The sequence below is a fragment of the Pongo abelii genome, chromosome 5 (assembly GCF_028885655.2).
Source record: "Pongo abelii isolate AG06213 chromosome 5, NHGRI_mPonAbe1-v2.0_pri, whole genome shotgun sequence".
Classification (NCBI taxonomy): domain Eukaryota; kingdom Metazoa; phylum Chordata; class Mammalia; order Primates; family Hominidae; genus Pongo; species Pongo abelii.
The window spans coordinates 155,260,694-155,284,204 of NC_071990.2; the positions used below are offsets into that span (position 1 = coordinate 155,260,694).

At 34.0% G+C, this 23,511-nt stretch overlaps 1 pseudogene; it reads left to right on the plus strand.

Annotated features, from left to right (window-relative positions):
- The first annotated feature begins 13,058 nt into the window (after window positions 1–13,058).
- The window catches only part of LOC129059835 (ATP synthase subunit a-like), an 89,248-nt pseudogene continuing 78,795 nt past the window's right edge, over window positions 13,059–23,511 (plus strand).

Below are 23,511 nucleotides of genomic sequence, written 5' to 3' on the forward strand. Positions count from 1 at the left end.
CCTAGATCAAAGTTCTTAAATTCTTATCTGTTTTCCCTCTGCATGCTCTCTTTCTGAACTCTCTTTATTCCTTTTGCTGAGATTTTGATTGGCTATTTGTTAGAATATTTCATTCTGCCCTGCAAATTGTTTCACTTTTCCTCATATTCTCCATCTGTTTTCAATTTGGACGATCCTTAAGGTCTCACGGTGCATTTAAAAATTCTAGTTTCATTTGTTGCTAATGTGCTATTTAACAATTCTCTTCAGTGTTTAAATCTTTTTGTTATGAACAGTAACTCACTTCTAATAAAAGCAAATACAATGTAAATGTACAGCTAAATATTTTACTATAAACAAATGTCTATGGTAACCACCACACAGATCATTGATAGAATTCTATCAGCACCATATCCCCAGTCTGCCCCTAACTGTTCAAAGTTCAGCATTATCTTGACTTTTATAACAAACATATTCTTGCACCTTTTTATGTTTAAGGTAGGTTTATAAAGCTGTATATTGTATGCATCCCAGCTATCAAGAAACAAAAAAGCAAATTTCATCAATGATAGTAGGACTGAATTGCCTTTTTATACTCTCTATGGAAGAAGATATCACAATTATTGTTATATAAAGACTATGCAGCCATGTGGAAAAATAAAGGATAACAAAATTTAGTCAGTTAATGAGTAAAGTAAGTTGTTAGTTTTTAGGATTTTTGATGTCTGTATTTGTCAGAGTTCAGTATTTTTTTTCATTTTAAACATTATGAAAATCATCTAGTTTTATCTTACTCTTGTATTTGTAATTTTGTTTCGTTTTTGTTGTATTTTAAGAAATCTCCATAATTGCGTAAGATTCAAGCTAAACAAATCTGTATTTAGCCCATGTTGTTGGGAAAGGTATTAATTTTTACTCTTTCTTATATTGATATTAAAGCAGCCCAGAATCATTAATGCAAAAGACTATCATTTCCCCCATTGTAGTGCAATGCCATTTTTGTCATAAAGCTAGTTGTTCACATCACAATGTTCTATGCCGTTGGTCTTTTATCTACCCTTGCACTATTACCAGAATGTATTAATAATTATAGATTTATAACAAATCTGACTAACCAATAGTGCAAGTTCTTGTACAGTATTGTTCTTTTTCAAGTGAGTCTTCCCTATCCTAGATTTATTGCATTTCTCCATATATTTCAGAAGAAACTTGTCAAACACACACACACACACACACACACACACACACGTATATATTCATGCATACAAAATTTGCTATTTTGACAGGGACCAGCTAGTAGATAGTATGCACTCAATAAATAAATATTTGTCAAATAAATGAGCAAAAAACTCTATGAACATGTTGTAAGTTCTACATTATTATTTCTCAGTACAGTTTTATTCCCTTGGTAGAAATACTGCATCTATTCTGTTATGTTTATTTCTAGGTGCTTGATGTTTTTGTTGCTGTTGTAAATTTATTTAATGTTAATTTTTTAAATGTTTTGTTATTGGATATATTATAGAAATATAGTTATTTTAATATATTGATTTAGTAACTAGCAACACTGCTATGCTTTTAACTCTTAAAATGTATTGTTAAATTATTTTGTGTTATCTATGTCAATAATAATATTTGGGGCAAGAGCTGGTTGCTTTTACCTTTCTAATTCTCTCACCTTTTTTTTTTTTTCTGAGACGAAGTCTCACTCTGTCGCCCAGTCTGGAGTGCAGTAGCACGCTCTTGGCTCACCACAACCCAGGGCCTCCTGAGTACAAGTGAGTCTCTTGCCTCAGCCCCAGTAGCTGGAATTACAGGTGTGCACCACCATGCCCGGCTAATTTTTCTATTTTTTTGTAGAGACGGGTTTCACCATGTTGGTCAGGCTGGTCTCGAACTCCTGACTTTGTGATCTGCCCACCTCGGCCTCCCAAAGTGCTGGGAGTACAGGAGTAAGCCACTGTGCCTGGCCTGCCTTTTATATATTACTTGCTGTGTTGAACTGGTTAACACCTGCCAAATGAAAGTGGTGATTGAGAAAATATATTCATTAACTAGAGACTTTCTTTGGATTTCCCCAGTTTTTTCACTAATATTCTATTTCTGTTGCGAAATCCAGTCCAGGATACCATACTGCATTTAGTTGTCCTGTCTCCTTAGCGTCCTTTCTCAATCTCTGACAGTTTCTCAGTCTTTCTTTCTCTGTTGTATTGCTGACACTTTCGAAGAGTACTGTTCAAATATTTTGTGTCATGTTCCTCAACCTGACTTTGCTGACCTTTACTGTGTGTGATTAAACTGAAGATACAAGCTTTGGTGAGGAATATCTTAAAGGTGATGTCCCCTTCTTTTCACAACATATCAGGGGGTACATGATGTCAACATGACTTATAATTGATTATGTTATCCTTGATCACTTGGTTAAGGTCATGTCTGCCAAATTTCTCCTTTGTCAAATTATTTTTTCCTTTCTATACTCTGTGTTAGAAGCAAGTTACTAAGTTCAAACTACACTTATGATAGTAGGGATATTAAACTCCAACACTTGGTGAGTGAAGTATCAAAGAATGCATTGGCATATATTTTGACTATAGTAGTAATAAGTACATATTTATGAAGAGATACTTTGAAGCTATGCAAATATCCTATTTCCCTCGCATTGCCAATTAATTTTAGCATTCACCAGCAGATATTGACTGTAGCAGCTATTACTGTGGTGTTCTACTGGGGATTTTCTATTTCCATCACTATTTCTACATTTGTTACCTGGAATTATTTTGCAAAAAAAATTGTCCCTTCTCTTCCATTTATGCATATACGCTTTATTTATTATCGGTATGGGCTCAGATATTTATTTTGTTCTTTGGTTTAAAATCAAACATTATCATTGTTTATATTCACATTATTTATTTGCAATGTGTTTAAATTGTCCCAGCTTTGGCAACTGGGAGCACTTTCAGGTGGGATTCCTGTATCCTTTTGATACAAACTCTTCTTTTTTTAGAGTTCTTACTTTGTGACACACTTTATTTTTAGGCTCATTATATCTTTTCTCTAACCCACCCCCAAACAGAGCCATTTCTCTAGGGAGCCCTGTTTCCTTTAATTCCAGAATGAGGATTTGACACCAAGATCTGGGGGGCTGGGTATGCTTATTGCTGCTGATATGTCACTGCTTCCATGATGTGAAAATCAATGTGTGTATCCTAACCCATTTATATATACCTGTCTGTATTTATTCCTGCATGTATCTGTAAAATATTAAAAAGATGTATGCTCATGTCTCCATCTCTAGTACAGCACAGTAAGTTCTGCTCTAGCCATCACTCTTTGCATATTTATAACATCTTTCTCTGACATGAGAAACCTAGCTCCCATTATCTACGATTGATTGATTTATTGGCTCAACCTTAGTATTCATGGAAAGTACTCTGAGAATTGATAACCCCATACTGCTGTGAGAAACAAATTTACCAACTAGAGTACATTGTTTATGTATACTTTTTTCTTTAGCCTTTCAGTGTCCAGTCAAAACACTGTTTTCTGAAGTTACAAAAGTCAACTCATCTTTTTCCAGTCCTATCAGTGCATATATCATATATTTGTAATATGGTTAGATCCATTTATCACAGTCTATATTCTATTCTGGGATCCCTTGACATGCTAATTAATTTTTAAAGTTTGCATATAATAAAATTCATGCTTTGTAGTAGAAAAGTCTACAGATTTTGGCAAATGTATAAGAACTGTATTCATCACCTCATTACCACATAAAATAGCTTCATGAAACTGATATTATGCATCTCTTTCACAGAAAATATCTTCCCTTCCTCTATTTCCCAAATCCTGGCAACCAATAATAGGTATCCTTCCCTGTAGTCTTGCTTTTTTCAGAGTGTCGTATATTTAGAATAATAATAGGTACCCAATTAAGCTTAGGTTCCTTTGCTTAGCAAACTATATTTAAGATTCTTTTATGTCTTTGTGTGAATCAATGTCTTATTCCTTTTTATTGGTGAGTAGAATTCCATTGTACAAAAGTACTACAATTTGTTTCTCCATTCACTGGTTAAAGGATATACAGGTTTTTTCAAATTTTTGGTGATTATGAAGAAAGCTGCTCTAAATTTTTGCATGTAGAATTTTGGGTGTATTATTTACTTGGGGGAAATACTGATATCACTGTGTCATATGGTGATATATATGTAACTTTTTAAAAACCTGCAATAGCATATTAGACATAAGTTCAAACAGAAGTATTAAATAGGCTGTCAGACCTTAAGAATTATCCATATTGCAAGCAAATGGAGAATATGAGGAAAAGTGAAACAAAAATGGGAGAATGAAAAATTCTAACATACACCTAATCAAAGTCGATTCCTTTGGAACCCTACCAGCAGGCTCCCACCGGGAGAAGGGGTAACTGGTGATAGCTCCACCACTCCCTCCCATTCCCCTCTTCAAGGAAAAGAAAACAGAAGACGCTGCTGAATTTGTCCAGATTCTTTTCTCTATCTCCTTCATAGGACAAAAAGCTGAATAAGCCTAATAAACACTTACCAACTATTATAGAATAAAACACAACTGAGTATTTTTGCAAGTTTGTTGAGGCAAAGATTTCTTAAGATTAAAAAAATCACTAATCATAAAGAAAAATAATGGGATAAATTATACTTCAACACAAAAATGTCCATGCTTTCAAAATCGCCAATAGGAATTTGAAAAGGCAAGCCATATCCTGGGAGAATATTACATGTGTATTACACACATATACCAAAATCTTTTTTGATATATCTACCTCACAAAGATTTTGTATCTAAACTATATAAGAACTTCTAAACCAAAATAACCCTTTCTTTCTTGATTTCTTTCGAATTATTTACCTATGTTTAAATAAAATCTTTCAGTTTCACTCTTTTATACAGTAGGCACTACTGGTAGGTTTTTGTATTTATGTGCTTTCTGTTTTTTTTTTTTTTTTGAGACGGAGTCTCGCTCTTTTGCCCAGGCTGGAGTGCTGGAGTGCAGTGGCGCAATCTCGGCTCACTGCAAGCTCAGCCTCCCGGGTTCATGCCATTTTCCTGCCTCAGCCTCAGCCTCCCGAGTAGCTGGGACTACAGGCACCCGCCACCACGCCCGGCTAACTTTTTTGTATTTTTTTAGTAGAGACGGGGTTTCACCATGTTAGCCAGGACGGTCTCTATCTCCTGACCTCGCGATCCGCCCGCCTCAGCCTCCCAAAGTGTTGGGATTACAGGCGTTAGCCACCATGCCAGGCCTTATGTGCTTTCTTAAGTTAAAGACAAAAGAGTCATATGTCTACTTCTTTCCAAATAATAGATCTTTTGTATTCTTTATCACCGTTTTCAAATGTGTATATTATTGTTGCTCAATAATTCTATTACAGTTGCATATATTCTTTCAATCCAATCCTTATTTTTAATATTGTTTTGTGCAGTCATTACTTATTTTGATCTTCCCTGATATGCATCACTGTAACTTTACTCATCATTTTATTCCTGATTTCAGTTCTTCTTCCTTATGTGCATTTTTCAGAAGTTTCTTTAGTGAGTGCATGAGTCTGCTTTAGTCAGCTCAGGCTTCCAGAACAGAATGCCACAGCCTGAGTGGCTTAAACAACAGAAAATTTTTCTTAATAATCCTGGAGGGCAGAAGTTCAAGATTAATGTGCCCTAAGAGTTGGTTTCTGGCAAGTCTTCTCTTCCTGGCTTGTAGTCAGCTACCTCCTTACTGTGTTCTCACATAGCCTCTTCTCTGCACAGAGGAGAGAGAAAGCTCGGGTGTCTCTTCTTTTTGTAAGGATGCCAGTCCTATCCAATTAGGCCCCCATCCTTTATGATTTCATTTAATCTTTAATTTCTCTTTAATGGTCATGTCTCCAAATACATCAAGGGTCAGGGCTTCAGTATATACATTTGGAGGGCAGGGCATTCATTATTCAGTCTATAACACTGAGGTATGTCGAAAACACCCTCACTTTTAGCTGTCTTTTTAAAAGTATTTACTTGCTTTTTTAAAAATGAAAATTGAGTTGGATATAATATTTTAAGTAATATTTATTTTCTCTCAGCCCTTAAGGATTCTGTACCCTACATACTAACTGCAATTTGGAATGAAATATGGCAACTGATAATTCTCTTTGAATTTTTGACCATCAATCCCCTCCTTTTTAATCTCTTTTTTAGTTTTTATTTCTTACAGTAAATTTTTTTTAAAAACTTATTGTTTTGAAATTTACATACTGTTGTAGAAAATAATACAGAGTAATACCTTACATCTTCCAGCTGGTTTCCCCTAATTATTACATTTTACATAATTATAGTGAAATATCACAACAGGAAATTGACATTGATACAGTCTATGAATCTTTGACTTCAGGTATTTTGCATTCACTCACGTGTCTGTGAGTGTATTCCTTTTATGCAATTTTAACATACTTGTAGTTTCTGTCAATCAACACAGTCAAAATATAGAAGAGTTCTGTTCTGAGAACCCCTCATGATAGATATGATTTAACAACCACAGACACCCACCTCAACCCCCCAGCAACTACTATTTTCTATTATTGTCTCTCAATCTTTATAATTTTGTTATTTCAAAAAATGTTACATAAACAGAATCAGAGGGCATCACCTTTCGAGACTGACTTTTTTTACTCAGCATATTGTTCTTCAGATCCATCCAAGTTGCTGTGTATGCATCAGTAGTTTGTTCTTTTTCATTCTTGAGTAGCATTCTATGGTGTGGATATTCCACAGTTAGTTCGACCATTCACCCTATGAAGGACATTTTGTCTGTTTCTAGTTTTGTGTTATTATAAAGTTGCTATGACTATTTGTGTACAGGAATTTGTGTCAACATAGCTTGTCATTTCTCTGGCATAAATACCCAAGAGTGCCTTACTTGACCATAATGGTAAGTGCACGTTTACTTTTTCTAGAAACTGGTGTAGTGTTGTCTACAGTGTCTGAACCACTTTTTACATTCCTATATTCCCTTATATTTTGGCTTTCAATGTTACTTTTAACATATTCACTGCAGTCTTGTTATCTTTACTTCACAGTTAATTTGTGTTTTATTTCTGGCTTTAAGTTTTATCTCTTTGTCATTATGATGTAACCCATGAGTGGATTTGTATTTATTTATAGTACTTAAGATTCGTTTTGTTTCCTGCATATGAAAATTCATGTATATTACCAATTCTGGAAAATTTGTAGCCAATTCATATTTCACATCGCCTCTTAAATCTGTTAGATACATATTTGATCTTTTTTTTTTTTTCTCCTACCTCTCTTATTTTTTTGTTAAAGAGTTCGCTGTACTTACCTGGTTTCTGCCAAGGGCATACAATTGTTTATCTCTTGTCTGCTAATGGCTAAATGCATAACTTAAGGCAATAAATTATCAAGGGACTGTTTTTGCAATGTTTACTGTTAAAAAGCTCAAGAAGTTTGAAGCCAGTTCCTGACACAAACAACAAAGGTGCCACATTACATTGTGAATCATTCAGCTTTGAAAACATCTTGGTCATTAAGTCAAACAGGGAAATCAGCCAAAAACTAAAGTCACAAAAATTGGTGACAGAATGAAAACAAGACATCCCTAGAGTAAAAATGATTTGATACTCTGATGCATGTTCACAACTCCCTGTACTTTTTTAGTTTAAAATATTCAATTAATTTTAATTTCCTCTTCTGAATCAGCTATAAATTTTGATGCTAGTTTTAATTTTATTTTTACTGAAAGTCTTTGACCGTAAGGTTTAGTAAAGTTTACATTTTGCCCAAATAAAATGTTCTATACTTTACGTAATTCATTAACATGTCTTCTCTTTCAACTTAAATTTCCTATTTTACTGAATTTTTTCTCATAAGTTGACAACTTGTGGGTAATTTAAGATATGCTTATATTCTGTACACATATATTTTGGGGGTAATTTTCAAACATATAGTCCTATAAAATATGATCAAAAAAAAAACTAAAACCCTATTTGAATACCAGAAAATGTGTATATTTCTTAGAACATCATTTGAAATCTAATTTCCTAGAAGACAATGCGCTCCTGTAGTATGAAAATATTCTAGAGAATGTAAGATTGAATACAGATGGCAAGTTGGCAGGACTTTGCTTTCAGGTTATCTCCCAAACAAATCGACACGATGCCACAAATAAGTGAGAAATGCAAGGTTTGTATTTCTGTGCCTGGCTTATTTCACTTAATGATCTCCAGTTCTTTATGGCAAATCACTGCATCTCATTGTTTCTTAGGGCTGGATAGTACTCCACTCTGTATATGTATGACATTTTCTGTATCCATTCATCTGTTGATGGTCGCTTAGGTTACTCCCAAATCTTAACTATTGTAAACAGTGCCGCAACAAATATAGGAGTGCTGATATCTCTTTGATATTACTGATTTCCTTTCTTTTGAGTATGTATCCAGCAGTGGGACTGCTGAATAATATAGTAGCTCAATTTTTAGTTTTTTGAAGAACCTGCAAACTTTTCTCCATAGTGGTTTAATACAAAAGCAGGCTACTGTGTAAAACAAACATAGCCCTTCTGCAGACTTGAACTGCCAGATTTGACTCTTCTCCAGGGAAACAATTAGCATTGCCTGATGTCATGAAGAAAAAGGTTTGTATCCTGTTTGCTCTGGGGCACTGTTCATAGGGATATGTAGCCCTAAATATTCCCTTCCTTGGATATACTTTCTTTTCATATTTCTAGTGTAACAGAGGAGTGTCTGTAAAGCCCTCCTATAGTCTTCTAAGTATGAGTTTGCCTCATGAAGAGTGGAGCTGGGAGGAATACAGAAAAAGAGTTTGCCTTAGCCCTGAGAATTGAAGAATCAGAAAGAGGAGCTATCATTTGGTATACATTTGAAGAAATAGAAAGAATATTTCCATAAGTATTCTGTCACCCAAGGAACTGTAGAGAACTTACCAAGAACCTAGTAAGTTTCAATGGCTAATTGAAATGAAGTCTTAAGTCTGGTCATTGCAATTTATGATTATATATCACTGGAGTATTTATGATTGAAAGGGGCATTTCACATTTAAATTGGGTTTGTACATTAACATTTTCTAGGGAGAATCAAAGTAACACTTCAAATAATACTTCAAATTTCATCATAATATGCATCTTGGTGCAAACTATTATGTACATGTGTTCCACTTGGAGAAAACAGACATATCAGTTATGGGGTTAGTTACTGAGGGACTTTGTAAATAAGTTTCAGACACTCTAAAAATGAAAGTGATGGAGTAAACTTTTGATACAAACAATTGAGGAGATTAGTATTTTTCTGGAATTTTATAATGCAGTAATTCACATGTCTTCACTGAAGACAAACCAAATGACAATCTATTGCTAATAAGCAAGCAGGGAATAAAATGTTTTACTATTAAAAATTACTCTGGAGTAGAACAGAGAGCCCAGCAGTAAAGCCAGAAATTTACCGCTAACTGATTTTTGACAAAGGCGCCAAGAACACACAATGGAGAAATGACAGCCTCTTCAATAAATGGAATTGAAAAAACTGTATATCCACATGCAGAAGAATGAAACTGGGCCCTTATCTCATGCCAAGTACAAAAATCAATTCAAAATAGATTTAAGACTTAAACATAAAACCTGAAACTGTAAAACTACTACAAGAAAACATAGAATGAAAGCTTCATAACACTGGTCTGGATAATGGTGTTTTGGATATCTCCCCAAAAGCACAGGTAATAAAGCAAAAATAAACAAATGGGATCACATCAAACTTAAAAGCTTCTACTCAACAAAGGAAACAATCGACAGAGTGACAAGACAACCTAGAGGATAGGAGAAAATATCTGCAAACTATACATCTGATAAGGGATTCATATCCAAAATATATAAGGAACTCAAACCACTCAATAGCAAGAAAACAAACAACCTGATTAAAAAATGGAAAAAAGACCGCAAACACACACACACACACACACACACACACACACACACACACACACACACACACGCCAGCAGGTAAAAGAAAAAATGTTCAACATCACTAATTATCAAGGAAATGCAAATTGAAACTGCAATAGGATATCACCTCATATCTGTTAGAATGGCTATTTTTTCAAAGGTAACAAGTGTTGGCAAGGATGTGGAGCAAAGGAAACCCTTACACACTATTGATAGGGAAGTAAATTGGTACAGCCATCATAGAAAACAGTGAGGCATTTGCTAAAAAATTAAAAAGAGCACTACCATGTGATCCAACAAACCCACTGAGACAGCAAGGTGGGAGGGGTTCCCTGGAAGACCCCCAACCAGCCTGCCCACTTTGTGGAGCCTCGGGAAGTTTGTGCCATTTGCACTGGGGAGGAGCCTGGCCTCTCCTCTTCCTGTGTGGAAACTGAGATTCAAGTGGTGGGCGGGATGGACTCTGGCCTAGCGAGAGCCCCTGTTTCCCCCTTTCCTTCTTTTTCACCCAATAAAACTCTGTCTTACTCACCATTCAAATTGTCTGTGAGCCTTAATTTTCATGGCTGTGGGACAAAGAACCCCATCTTTAGTGGAACTAAGGAAAAGTCCTGCAACACCATTACTGGGTACATATCCAAAGGGAATGAAGTTAGTAAACCAAAGAGATAACCTTCACCCCCAGGTTTATTGCAGCACTATTCATAATAGACAAGACATGGAATCAACCTGTGTCCATCAAAAGATGAATGGATAAAGATAATGTGGTACATATATGCAATGAAATACCATTCAGCCATAAAAAGAAGGAGATCCTGTTATGTGCAGCAATATAGATGAACCTGGAGGACAGTATGATAAGTGACAGAAGCTAGACACAGAAAGGCAAATATGACCTGATCACAGAGGTGGAGAGTAGCGGAGTTTACTAGGGGCTTGGGTGGTTGGGGAGTGGGGTTTGGGAGATGCTGGTCAAAACTTCAGTTAGGAGAAATAAGTTCAAGTAATCTAATGTGCAACATAATGACTACAGTTAATAATTTAGTGTGCCTTGGAAAAATGAGAAGAGAGTAGATGTGAAGTGTTTTCATCACAAAAATATGTGAAGCAATGCATATGTGAATTAGCTAGATTTTGTCATTCCTCAATGTATTTATATTTCAAAACATCCTGCTGTACATAGTAAATATACGTAATTTTGTTTCTCAATTTTAAAAATAAATAAAAAGAAAATAAAATTACCCTCACAAAGAGATAGATGAAGTTATGTTTAGGATAGAGCAGAGAAGAAAAAAAATTCCATTACAATAATCTTGAGAAAAAATAATTGTATCCCCCAAATGGACTAAAGTAAACATGTATAAATAGCATAGCCTACTTCATGTGCTTAAATTGGAGGATGAGATATGTGGGAAATAGCTATATAATATTATAAAATAGACTGGACTTATGAAAATGTCAAAGATCTGTAAGCCAGCTCACATATTTGCCAGTATCCTGAGAAATACTGTCATTGGGCATTATGTCTATTGGTCCATTTTGTATATACAGTGGATGGCATTAGTGGAAAACTACAAATATGAAATTAATAATGTACAGAAGATTTTAAAGTATCTGAGAGTCATTAGCTGAACTATATTCACAGTCATCAAATTGTTTTTAAAATCTTATAGAAAAGCTTTTGTAGTGTTCACATTTAAAAATGATTAAAAAAAGAAGGCTTAAATATTATTCTAAATAATATGTATTTGACAGTAAACCTGAAATAATGTTAAATGGCAGAATTTATGCACTTCTGCATTTGGTAAAATTTAAAAAGAGAAAATCAAACGCTTTAGTGAGCCCCAGGCACAGCTATTCATGCATTTGACTCTGCTGAAATACCTGAAATAATGGCATGTCTTTCCTAAGATATATTACAATTCACTTTCCTGTATGCTGATTTGTGGCTAATAGATGTCTTCCACTGTCACAAGGCCTGATGTGTACATGTTTATTTACAAATTCATTATATTTTGGTCCCAACAACTCAGTGTGACATAGGTAGATCAATGGGATTTTTATGGTTGCTTTCATTTTTCTGATGAAAGAATGAATGCTCTTGAGATTCTGTGATTTGTGCAAGGTTATAAAGTAAAAAATAGAATCCTAATATTTTAAATAAAATCCTAATATTTTATCTCCTAATTTAGTGTTCTTTCTACTTCATTCTATATTCAAAGTGTCTCAGAAACATTAAAAAGAAGATTCAGGATTTTTTTTCATATTTATAATACTTATAAGTATTCTGTTTTGACTTGGAAAGGAAAATAAATTTGGTCTTTCTCATATATACAGTTGGCCCTCTGTATCCATGGGGTTCTGCATCCATGATTTCACCTAACCACAGACAGAAAATATTTGGAAAAAAAAGAATGTTTGTGTCTGTGATGAACCATGTACAGATATTTTTCTTATCATTATTCTCTAAACAAAACATATAACAGCTATTTATAAAGCATTTACAAGGTATTAGGTATTATAAGTAATCCAGAGATGACATAAAGTATGTGTGAGAATGTGTGTATGATGTAGGTATTAATAGATGTTATATTAATACAACATTAATTATATTTTTATATAACATTATTAATATAACATTTATATACAATATTAATGTAACATTGCATATCAGGGATGTGAACATCTGTGAATTGTGTTGGGCAATGAGGGAGGTCCTCGAACAAACGCTCCACAAATACTGAGAGGCGATCATATTTCCAAAATAAGTTACTGTGAAGCTAGATTGTGGGAAGGAGGATAGTATGAACTAGAGAAGAAGGGGATATTTTTCCTCAAAGGAAACATAAGCCCTTTTGATAGCCCTGATTTATAAAAACTTCCTTTAAAATGTTTAAGCTCACACAAATTTGTATCTTGCTGTTGCTGGAGTTCATATATTAATTAATTAATTTATATTTCATTTTTTAATGTACTGAAAGGAATATTGTAAAGGAGATAAATTGTGTGTTAGCAGTGTGAAGGACATGTGAAAATGTACATTTTTGGTTGTATTATTTTAAAAGTGTGTATTACAGTAGCGGTTACTCTAGGTCTAAACAATGACCGTGCTCCGTTTGTTACGAAGTCCAGAAATGAAGACAACAGTGTTCCCAAGGTAAGGTGCCCAGGCCAGTGGGGCACAGTTTCACCTACCGGACTGGCTAATTATCCTTAACCATGACACAGGGTCATGGTCATGTTCACAAGGGTGAACATCATTCAGCCAGATGAAAACGAGAAGGTCAATTTTTCTTTTTCTTTTTTTTTCAAAAATCATTTTCATGGTGACCTTGCTGATTGAGGGAACAGATTGGCTGGTATAGGATTTAGCAGTACTAGATTTCAGGACAGCCTGTCTGAGACACTCTAGTACACTGGACCAGCTCAGCTCTCAAACTTCTAGTGCCATCATAACCACAGTGGCTGTCCTTCACAGTTTTTCCGTAAGTGCTTGGCAGGAATGCTTATTTCCATTGCCACACAGCAAAACGTCTGCATATTAAACAAGTGTTTTATGTTTTTAACTTTTGAATAAATACAATATGGAAGTCAATGTTCTGGAATAAATTACACAAGTTCTTGAGGCCTAGACTCACTGAACAAGTCACTGTAAATACGGAGTGATAACGTCTTTACCTGGGGCTACATGTGCTTCTTTCTCATGATTTACTCCAGCATTTTGTGGGCTCAAAATCCAGTGTGCCACAAAAGCTGCATTGGTCTTTCTGCATAGAATAAAATTTGCAGAGAAAGATGGACTTTAAACAGGTACTATATGGCTGGCAATTTCAAAAAGAAGAAAAATACAGAGGAACTACAATCCAGATCCAGATGTTCTTTTTCTGTTTTGTTGTTGTTGTTGTTGTTATTGTTGTTGTTGTTGTTATTGTTGTTGTTTTGTGTGTGTGTGTTTTTTTTCAAACTTGTCATTTTCTTTCCACGGTTCAAATTTTTTTATTCTAACGGTTCTAATGATATTCTATATTCAATCCTGCTGCTGTAATTTTTCAGAGAATGCCTATATCATGCTCTATCAATGGTAACTCATCAAGTTTGTGGAAAGACCATACTAAACTAAGTGCTAGAAGAAACAACTGCTTTATTCAAGACACTCTACAATACAACCTTGCCTATGGTTACTCTCCTTCTTCTCCCTGACACGAAGATTTTGTTCTTTTAAGATTGTTTCCCCAAGCATTTCATGCGTACTCCAAGATCCCTTTTCTTGTTTGTTAACCAAAAAAATATGAATAAAGTACTTAAAATATGCAAACCAATGAATAGAACACAGGAGAAAAAAATTCTCCCCATATGAAGGTGGCATTCTAGCATGTTTGAAAAGAAACCAGGGGAGACAGAAAATAAAATTAAGAAAATCAATACACTGTATAATACTTCAGTAGCTGAGAATGCTACAGGGGATCTTAGAGCAGGGTAAGGGTACAGAGTGCTGTGATGGGAAGAATTCACAATTTTAAAAGGGTGAGTCAGGGTACACTCCACTGAGAATGTGCCATTTGCACCAATACTTGAAGAAAGTGAATTTTGTAAGACATCCCTAGTGGATTGATCTTCTGCCAGGTCATACATGTTACCTTATTCCCAGAATTATCTCAGGATTGCAAACTATTTATAAACAGAATCTCCACAACCTCAGCACCTAGTACAATGCCCTGCTGAAAATAGTTGCAAACATTTATTCACAACTTTAATAAATTACTTGGGCAAATATTTCTTTATATATTTTCAAATATATTTAGAGTTCAATTCCCTAGCACAAACTAAAGTGAGATAGTGAACATACATTTATAAACATTTTCAGTGCCCAAAACTTTTATCTGCTGTCTGCCAAGAACTCTTAACAATCGCTTAGGCAACATTTAATTAACTAGGACTTTATAAATGGAAATTCTAATTTTTCTAGAAGTTACTTATAAAGCACACTGAAGTGGTTTAGAATAATACTTTTAGAATTTTTGACAGTGGTCCAAATGTTCAAACTATGTAAGTAGAAATTTGAAGTCTACTTCTTTTTATTTATTTTAGTTATTTGATATCTCAGTCTCACATATACGGTGACTGCTCTAATTTTAATTAAAATATACCATTTTTCATTCATGCCAGATGTATACACTCCTAAATTCTGTTGGATTTAGTGCATACCTTTGTTCAAAAAATCAATAGTTTATTTTCTGGACAGTTTTTTTGCAGAAAAATTGAGCAGACAGTACATAATTTCCACACACCCCTCCCCACCACCTGCTCACAATTTTTTCTATTTTTTAACATCTTGCATTGGTGATATATATGTTACAATTGATGAAGCAATATTGATACATTACTATCAACTAAAGTCCAGATGTTACATTAGGGTCCATTTTTGTGTTGTACAATTGTATGTAATATCATGCATCCAATATTACAGTATCATACAGAAGAGTTTGCTTCCCTGAAAATCCCGTTTTTCTGCTCCATCTTTTCATCCGTCTTTCCCTCCCTCTAAATCACTGGGCAACCATTGATCTTTTTACTATCTTTATAGTTTTGCCTTTTTCAAAATGTCATAATTTGAATCACAGAATGCGTAGCTTTTTCAAACTGGTTTCTTTCACTTATTATCAGGCATTTAAGATTCCCACGTCTTTCCATGACTTGAGTGTTAACCTCTTTTGATGGCTGAATATTATTCCATTATGTGTATATACCACAGTTTACCTATTCACCTGTTGAGGATATTTTGGTTGCTTCCAGTTTTTGGCAATTACGACTAAAGCTGCTATAAACCTTCATGTGGGGATTTTCATGTAGATATGTTTTCAACCCATCTGGTTAAATACCTAGTAGCACGACTGCTGGATAATATGATAAGATGACGCTTAATTTTGTAATAAACTGCCAGACTGTCTTCCAAAGTGACTGTACTGCTTTACCTTCCCACTAGCAGTGAATGAGAGTTCCCACTGCTCCACATCCATGCTATCATTTGGTATTGTCAGGGTTTTGTATCTTAGCCATTCTAATAGGTGAGTAATGGAACTTCATTGTTATTGTTGTTGTTGTTTAATTTGTAGTTCATCAAGACATCTTATGCTGAGGTTTTCATATGCCTATTTGCCATCTTTATATCTTCTTTAATGAAGTCTATTTAGATCTTTTGCCCATTTTTTATTTTATTATTGTGTTTTAATAATTCTTTATGCATTTTGAAAAAGTCTTTTTTTCTGATATGAATTTTGTAAATATTTTCTTGAGGTCTGTAGCTTTTCTTTCCACTTCTAACAATGTATTTGCACAGAAGAACTCTTTAATCTTAGTGAAGTGCAAATTTCATGTTTTTTTTATGGACCCTACTTTTAGTGTTGTATCTAACAACTCATCACCGAACCCAAGGGCACCTAGATTTTTTATGTTATCTTTTTAGAAGATTTTTTGTTGCATATTACATTTAGGTATATAATCCTTTTTGAGTTAATGTCTGTTTAAAATATAAGCTGTATGCCTGTATTCATTTTTTTGCATGTGGACGTCCAATTGTTCCAGCACACTTACCATCACTACCCAGCAATTTAACCTTTAGGTATCTAACCAAGAGAAATGAAAACATACAAAAGTCACACAAAGGCTTGAACATGAATGCTTACAGAATTAGTCATGTTACTCAAAAACTAAAGATATGCATCTATCAACCAGTAAATGGAGAAAAATATGGAGAAACATCATATCCATATGAACCCAGTAGCAAAAAAGAATGAACCATTGAATCATGCCTAAACATGTATGAACACCAAAAATGTGGCATAAGGAAGAAACCACACACAAAAGAGCACACATATTGTATTACTCCCTATGTATAAAATTTATAGAAAAAAAGCCTACAGAGACAGAAGCAGATTAGTGGTTCCTTGGGACTGGAGGTATTAATAGATACAGGAATTTATATCAAATCATCAAGAGAGAAGCTTTGAGGAGTGATGGAACTGTTATAAAACTGGATTGGGTGATGAATACATAACTACAAATCTACAAAAACTGATTTATATGTATACTTGAAAGAGATAAAATTAGTAATACATGAATTAGACCTCAGTAATGCTATAACTACAAGTAATATACTATCCAAGAATACACAGGAAGTAAATCTCCCCAAATTTTTATTCAATGGTGAAACTAAATTTATTATAGTAATTTATCTGCAAATGGAGGGCAATGCAATCAGTGAGGAATGATAGAGAACTTGTTAAATACTGTTAGTTTCTGGTAAATTGTATTTCACAACCTGATTAATGAGTATATGAGTGTTAATTTAAAAAATAAGTGTGTTTGTGTGTACTTCAAAATTTTTATTATTTTTAACATTAAAATATTAAATTAATATATGCTACATATTATAATATATGTATATACAAGGTGCTTTAAAAGCTCCAAGAATAAAACTGCTAAAAATTCATGAGATATAGGAGAATTTGGCTGAATCAATTGATACAAAAAAGACATGTATAATATATGACATTTTATCATGCAAGATGAATTCTCTAGTTTCTCCTTTCCTTGATTTACCATCTCACAAATGATTAAATATTTGTGTCATTCAGCATCTGAAATCAGGACATAAAAAGTAATAAATTTATAGAATTTTGTTATGGCAGAATTTCCAATAGTGTGTTCTGCATGGCCCTAGTTTTATCAAATCTAACTTGATTAATTAAAAGTTAATAAAAGAAAGTTGAATTGATTATTTTCTGTAAGCCTTCTTAGAGTCTACACTATACAATGTATATCAAGAACATAAAACGTATCATGGAGCAGCAAGTTTGATTCACAAACTTATTTATATACTCACCCTGTTTTTGAAAAATATCTCATAGAACAAATGCTCTCAAAAGTACATACTGAGATACAGTCTGCTTTATGAGTTCCCATTATCTGTACTCTCCAGGTTTTGAAAATTGAAATTTCACACATCTGTCCCTATCTAAAACTTTAATAGAAAGATTAGTTTCTGTCTATCAATATTCGTTCCCCTTTAAGGCCTATTCTCAATTTAATTTTTCTTGTCAATAAGTTAGTAAATAGATTCATTATTGGTTTTTTAATTTTACTTCTAGATTGCCAAAATGCAGGCGTAACATTGAAGTTGATATTTACCATTATAGTTTTGGTACTGAGTAGCAATTTTAGTGATGGTTTATTCTCCATGGAAAAAATTTAAAAAACGATGGTCAACTGGTTATCCTACTAGACTAGAGATTTCATTTGAACAGTATCTCTAAGTATGAAAATAGCTACCCAGTGAAAACCTTATATTAGCTACAAATTTAAAAAAATTATCTGGCAAGTAAATCAACTCTTCCTTTCTGATGGATATTTTATTAATAGGTCTGAATTCTCTCACATGCTGTGATTATCCACCAGTCCAAATATCCTTGATATGGTTTGGCTCTGTGTCCCCACCCAAATCTAATCTTGAATTGCAGTCCCCAGGTGCTGAGGGAGAGACCTGGTGGGAGGTGGTTGGATCATGGGGGAGGTTTTCCCACATGCTGTTCTCATGATAGTGAGGGAGTTCTCATGAGATCAGATGGCTTTACCAATGGTAGTTTCCCTAGGCGTCTCTCTCTCTCTCTGTCTTTCTCACCTGCCACCATGTAAGACATGACTGCTTCCCCTTCTGCCATAATTATAAGTTTCCTGAGGCCTCCCCAGCTGGGTAGAACTGTGAGTCAATTAAATCACTTTCCTTTATAAATTACCCAGTCTTGGGTAGTATCTTTATAGCAGTGTGAAAACAGACTAATAATACAGTACTCATATACATGTATGCACACACATCCAAACACACCTTCATGCATTCAAAATACATCCTCAAAACCGGATCACCACGTTTTTCACCTATAAGGGTTCATTTGGTCTGGAATGTATTGAAATTTGTATCATAGATGTTATATTGGAAAGTCTTTTTTTTTGAGACGGAGTTTGGCTCTTGTTGCCCAGGCTGGAGTGCAATGGTGTGATCTCAGCTCACTAAAACCTCCACCTCCCAAGTTCAAGCAATTCTCCTGCCTCAGCCTCCCAAGTAGCTGGGATTACAGGCATGCCCCATTACGCCTGGCTAATTTTTGTATTTTGAGTAGAGATGGGGTTTCACCATGTTGGTCAGGCTGGTCTCAAACTCCTGACCTCAGGTGATCCGCCCACCTCGGCCTCCCAAAGTGCTGGGATTACAGGTGTGAGCCACTGCACCCAGCTGGAAAGTCTTATAACCATATATATTACCGTTATAAACATTAAAAAGGAGTGGCTACTAGAGCCACATAATTAACAATTCAAAACAGATACTTTGGAAATAACTTTTTGCATTTGTGGTGTGCAACTTTATACAACACAAAATTCTTAGTTATTTACTTTGAGAGACTTAAATATAATGTCTATGTCTCAGCCTTTGGTAAGTTTTTTCCACAGTAGAGAGTAAGTACTCAATTGTGCTAATTCTAAATTACTCTTTGGCACATTGCCAGGTAAACTGTGACAGCTCCTTTTGATGGAGCCGCATGTTTTGAACTGGTTTCTGCAAAGCTTCTAATTGACTTTGATGTAAATTATGTTTCCTTTAATTTGAATCTCAACCAAATAGAAAATGTTATGTTACATTTGAATTTTGTTAGGTTGGATTCAGTTGTGATGGATTCTAAGACGGCTGATTGAAAAACTAAGCAATTCTCAAGGTGGCCATCAATGTATTTTTGGTTTAACATATTCAGATTTGATGAACCTAAACATGTTTATGGGTGTGTTTCAATTCTTCTGACTTTCATATATTATATTCCACAAAAACATAAGAAAAAAAGCACAACATATCCTCAAAGAATATAAAATGCCTAACTGACATTCTTAAACATAATTAAATCTGTATTTATTTCCAAAATTTAATATTGTAGGAATCTAATAACTAGTAGAATTTTAGACAATGAGTATATTAGTATGCTATAATTCTTGAGGCATGCAGTAAAAATTCGACTTAATTTAGCAATTCTACTAAGTATGTACCCAAGAAAAAGGAAAACAAATGTCCACACAAAAACTTATACCCGGATGTTCATAGCAGCATTATTTATCATAGCCCCAAAGTGGAAACAAGTCAAATGTCCTTTGGCTAATTAATGAATGAAAAATGTAGTATATCCATACAATGGAATATTATTCATCAACACACTACAACATGGATAAACCTTGAAAGCATTGTGCTAATTGAAAAAAGCCAATCACAAGAGACTGTATATTAAACGATTATATGAACTCACCAGAATGGGCAATGGGAAAATCCATAGAGACAGAAAGTAGGTTAACAACTGCCTGGGGCTGGAGGAGAGAGGATGGCTTGAGTTTCTGGGGCAGGCTAAGGAGTGTGGGTGTTTCTTTCTGAGATAATGAGAAGGTTCCAAAATCGGGTTGTGGTGATGATTATACAACTATATATTCTGAAAACCATTTAAGTGTATACTTTAAATAAGTGAGTTGTAAGGTATGCGAGTTACATCTCAATAAAGCTATTAGAAATTAAAGATTGTCTGTACTATTCCAGACCTTAGCTACAAGTAGAAAGTTCCTCATTTCATGTCACAGCCCCATTTAAATTTAATATAAAATATGACAAAAAATGAATTAAAAACAAAAAACAGTTAAGGATGACGTTATTTAGCATGACAGAAGAAAAGAATTGTAAATTAATATAAGCAAGTGAAATCTAGTTTTATATAAAAATAATTATACCTTGTAACAAAGCAGTGAATTCAAGATGGAGCACAATTAGAAATTCTATTATCCCAACCCATTACATCATAAAATTAAAGGGAAAAGATTATATGAACATATCCACAGATGGTGAGAAAATCCAATAAAATCCAATAATATATATAAGTGGCATCAAATTGGAAAGAAAATAGCTAATTATAATAATTGTTGGCCAAAAAACAATAGAAAATGTTTTCTGAAATGGTGAACAGTAAAATCAACTAAGGACAAGAATTTCACAGAAATGTTAACTAATACGTTTATTAATTAGAATTTTCTTTGATGTTTTGGGAAAAGCAACATAAATATAAAATGAAATAACTGATATTAACATTAGAAAAGAAGAAATGAACAGTCTTTTTTTGAAGATGATACCATTCCGTACTTATAAAAACACTCTCATAGGAGACCAAAAACTATTCTTTTTTATCATGCTTGAGATTTGTAACACTTTTGAATCTAGTTTGTGATGTCTTTCACCAAGTTTGGAAAATTCCCAGCCATTACCAATTCAAATAATATAATTTATTCAAATATTATTTCTTTCTTTTCTGTCTTCTGAAATTCCAATTATATCTTGTATCCCATATATCTCTAACATTGTTTCTTTATCTTACATCCTTTATTACCATCTAGGTTTCAAATTTTCTTCTGCTCTGTATTACAGCTTACTGCCCACACATTATTTTTAGCTCTTTCTCATCTGTTAGCACATAATTTGGGTCCTTAACTACACTTAAAAAATTAGTTCTTTGCTCAGAGGCAATGTTCTGTAAAAAACCACAATGGTATTGTCAAATTACCAACAAACAATACACTATTTCTTGAAGTCAGCAAATTCTTCAAGACAAATGTAACATTGCAATAAAAAAGGAATCTGAGAAATAGCAACATACTTCCCAATCACTACCCTGAACTCCCTGTATGTAATCTGGTTTATTTATCTGATAGAACTTATCACCATCTAAAACACGTTTTCTACTTATTTACTTATTATATCTCCCTCACGACAATGCTAGCACCTCAAAGGCAGTATTTTGTTTGTTTTGAACATCACAATAGCTTCATCACTGAGAATATCCTGGCACTCAATAAATACTTTTAGATAAACATTTGTTTATGTAAATTTTTCCGCTTCTTTAATCTTATTACCTAAGAGGAAGGTAGCTAAACAGACATTTTAGAATATTAACATGAAAGTAAAAGCATTTGTGCACAATATTCATGATTATAAGGTATGTCACACACAAAACTTTAAAAGCTAACAACATTTAATTGAAACTGAATGATACTGATCTTTCCTTTCTTTGCTTAAATGCCAGTGGAATTACTGAGGCACATGTCAAAAATTTATTCTCTTTTTGTGGAATTCATCTAATCTAAACTCAATTTCACTGTTGAGTCAAAGTTAGAATAAGAAACAGTAACAAAGCTGTTGATATATAAACTTCTGTGAACATTATTTTTTGGCTGAATCTGTTTCATTTTATCAACTCTGTCATCTCTCATTTCTGTTTCTGTCAAATTTACAGGATGTAAACAGAAAGAAAACTTCACTCTGAAAGAACAGAAACTGAAAAGGCCTGTGACAAAGCTTGAGGACAGATTTGTGACTTTCATTTCCAGGAACCCAAGGAGCAAGAGAACCACAAAAAAATACTTTCCTTCAAAATTCTTTTACTTATCAGTGGATGTAGTTGTCACACTTATCAAGACATAGCTCTGTAAACACAGACTTGCTGAATCTCATAGCAAGGTTGACTTTATAGATCACCTAACTCTAATCCATTAAAATGGACTTTGCTAATTCCTACAATATTATAAACCCTGCAAAAATTGCTATCTCCAAAGTGATATTCTCATGTAGAAAGGATCATGCCCATAACATTAGACTGAGGTGTTAGTTTCAAACAACTCACAAAATAAGTAAATGTGAGTAGAGGCAATGACCTAGACATTGACTGGAACAAAACTATTTTTCAGTTCTCTGTATATTAGGAAAAGTTGACTTGATATATACAGTCTGGAGTATCTTTGTGTAAGAAAACTTGTTGTAATGAAAGGAAAAGAAATGTCTGTTTTAGAAAGGATCTCTTCTCTTTTTTCATGTTAGAAGTGCCTGGTGTGCCCAGAGATGAATCAAGTATCTTGGGGAAAACGAATGCACTGTGGACATTAAACCCACTATAATTAAAAATAAAGAGGAGATTTTGCTATCATCTTTTCAAAATGTGATTTTAATGCTAAGAAAGAAAAATTTTTAATTGAAACCAATGAGAATGAATCAATTTTCTCTTCTTTGAACTGCTGCTTCCTAAATACTTAAAAAAAAAAGATTTTAAGAGGAGTTGGCATGGCCAGCCAGTCAATGATCTCACCAACCCTGGTGCAGGCACATTTCTACTAGAAGATGTGAATATCTGATTTGGACTGCTGGGACATACTGTTCTTTTATAGAAGGAGACTGCCTAAGAGAACCGTATGAATCTTACACAGAAACTGCAATGTATTCTCATAGAAAAAGAAACCACATTTTCTCAGTCTCCAAAGTCTCCTATGTTGAATTACATGATGTGAATCAAAATCCTACATTAGTCAGAATAGCTCTAAATTTTGAAATTCTTCTTGCTTCTCCTGTCATTCAAGATACATTTCATTATCTTCCACATTTTGCTGTGTTCCACATCTTTTCCTTTACTTCTATCTCTTTCTTAGTATTTTCTT